The sequence below is a fragment of the Pygoscelis adeliae genome, unplaced genomic scaffold (assembly GCF_000699105.1).
Source record: "Pygoscelis adeliae isolate BGI_AS28 unplaced genomic scaffold, ASM69910v1 Scaffold290, whole genome shotgun sequence".
NCBI classification, from domain to species: Eukaryota; Metazoa; Chordata; class Aves; order Sphenisciformes; family Spheniscidae; genus Pygoscelis; species Pygoscelis adeliae.
In genome coordinates this window covers 1,451,635-1,454,637 of record NW_008823965.1, presented here as the reverse complement: position 1 = coordinate 1,454,637, position 3,003 = coordinate 1,451,635, and positions in this window count along the sequence as shown.

Below are 3,003 nucleotides of genomic sequence, written 5' to 3'. Positions count from 1 at the left end.
GCGATAGGGTAGGGCGGTGACTTATGGGGGGACGGTGGCCCGGCCTTCAGGTGACCACCATGGCACAGTGCCTTCCCCATAGCCAGCACGGGCCCTGGGGCTGCCTGGCCTTGGGGTCTGGTGGCTCCAGGGGCTTTGTTTGTACGGGAGCAGCAAGCTGAGCACCACCAGCAGCTGGCCTCAAGGGGGACCTTGAGTGTCCCCCCACACACCCTGAACTCCAAGGCCTGTCTAGCCCCAAATCTTTCTTATGAGTGGAAATGTTAGTATTTACAGCTTCACCTGTGGTAACGTACTGCTAATGTTGGGCCTTCTATAGCTTTCAGGTGTGTTGGCAGCTCAAGGTGAGCGTTATTTGGGAGCCCAGCGTTTGAGGGGGTTTGCTAACGTACCTGAAGTGTACCTGCCTCATCTGGTGTTCCTCTTCTGCTGCCATGTGGCAAAAACACCCTTTTCCCTGCGTAAATTAACCCTGTGACCCCTCGTGGAAATGGCACTATATTTTGTCAATATCTCATTATCTTTATCAAGCTGTTTAAGGCATGTTTTTCTTCCTAATTTGCTTTCCATGTGGGGCTTGCACACACCACTAGGAGCATATTGGATAGTTCTTGGACACAGATGGTAGATTTTTAGGCAGAGGCAATTAAGATCATTTGGTCTAAACCAGACGTGCACTCTGTGTAGCCAGTGTTAGCCACCCCAGTGCAACACAGGCAAGGACTCTGAGATTACTACTTGGTGTAGATTTTGCTATCGCACTAAGTTAATATCACTCAAGTTTGACTGTGGTAGCATGGTTTTGAACAAAACTTTTATTGAGAATTAAATATTCTGCATTTTCCAAACTTTTTATGGATAGAAAAAACCCAAACCCTAGATGTGCTAACTAGGAAAAATTTCTCCTTCTGTCAAGTCTTATTTTAGTTTTCTTAGCTAATGTAGGGCTGCTACTGTGACTTATTGTTTGTTCTTTTTTATTTTAAAAATTATAGGAAGCAGAGCTTCTGCTGTTTCACATTGAGAAGTGTTTTTAATAATTGTTGCTATTCCTCCCTCCCCCCATTTTGTGAGAGGACATTATTCTTTGTCCTTTACTTGCAGAAAGAAACGTTATGGGGTTGGAAGAAAGGAATGTGACATAAACAGACCATGGAAGATTGCTTTGTCTTCTTTTTGCTTTTGCCTATTGGTGGCTTCAGGTTTTTCTTTGATTTTCTGAGGTGGTGTGGATTTTTTTGGGTTGAGGAAGGACAGCTGTTTTCTATTGGCAATTAGCCCCCCAAGAGGTAGAGGCTATTTACCTCAGTTACCTTCCAGAGAACTGGTTTGGAAAGTTCAGAGTTGGAGGCCTACTGGGAGGGGACAGATAAGGCAGCTTTCTGGTATGTGAAGGAAAAAAGTATTGATAATACCTAGAAAATGGTAAATCTTGAACTTACAACATTCTTTATTTTGCTTTAAAATAAGTTATCTAATAAGATTTGTGAAAGCAATGGCTAAGGTAAATATACTTTTCAAGACAGGGCTGTGGCAATGGACTTTATCTTCCTGATAAGTTACTACGTCTTGAAAAATTAGCTAGGCTGCACCTTTTACTGTCTTGTAATTTTTTGTAGACAAAAGCATAGCATGCGTATTCAAGGAGAAGAAATAAACATATCTATGAAAGAAGGACGTGGTATAAACCCTCTCTGGAGTATCTTATATTATGTATTCAGTCTGTAATTCATTTTGGTAGAGCCTGGGCAATAATCTTATGGCAAAAGTGATTTAATCTCTAGGTAGAAATAAAATTTAGATATAGTAGCATTTGTTATTTATTAGTACTGTATGGCTTGATATATTTATGTATTGAACAATGTGATCTTCTATTGTAGATACATATTTTGTTCTTAAAGGCATTATTAGAGAGTTGGCGGAGTCCTTGATTCAGTGTACGTGTGTTTAATGGTTTGATGTTGAGATAGTAGGTAGCCATTCAAAGTAATACAGTTAGTAGCAAAACAGACTTACAAAAGTCTGTTTTCTTAAATAATTGGCTAGTTCTCTGAATACCTTTAAACTTAGGAGGTATCCTGTTTGTTGTATGGATTTTTTTTCCTTAAGCTGTACTGGGAACTTATTAGCAAAATGACTCCATTCAGTGATGTGCTTTTCACATCCGTAAATTATTTTAATGCAATTACTCATTAATAGTTGCAGATGTTAGAAAATCTTTCTGACTCCAGTACTTGTTGGCAGAGGTTCTGATGGATAGTCTTATCTTTGTTGGTATCTTTCTCTTTGCTTTTTTTGGTTTTTTCTATATAGGGAAACATTTAAAGGACATTTACAAATACTGCCTGTGTCTGAAAGCAAAATGGTAATGTATGTTGCTTAGGCAAAAGCATTCAGTCAGTCTGTCTTCTGTAATCTTAGCTTTTGAAGATGCATCTGGGTATCTGAACAACTCACATGTAAAGCGTATGGAGCGCAATGGCTCTGTACATCTGTGTATCATTGTAGTGGATGGGGATGCAGACAAGCCTAACAATGGGTAAATGTTTGAAGAAAATTCAATCATAGTCTTCTATTATGAAAAATGCCCCTAGAGATCAAACGACCTCTTGGTTGTCAAAATTCCCTCTGTCAAAGAAGTTCATATAGAAGAGATTTTACATCTGCAAAGAAAGATGGTTGTGTAATTTCAGTAGAATGTGGTTGCAGCCTGATGTTCTGCACCACAAAGAACCTCCTCAAAACCCTTTAAAAAAAAAAAAATCCCAACCAGATATTGGTACCAAGTTACTATTTCTGGACCACAGTGAATTGCTGAAGTTGACCTCTGTTAGAAGAGGTTGTTCACATAAGCATTTCCAAACCTGTATGTGAAACCATAGTTTCATGACTAACAAGTCAATTTGGTCTGCAAATTACTGGAGAAAGTAGCAGTGTTGTCTTTGTCTCGCAACTTTTGATTCTGTGGCTGAGCTGCAAATGAAAAGGGGGTTTTTGTTGTTT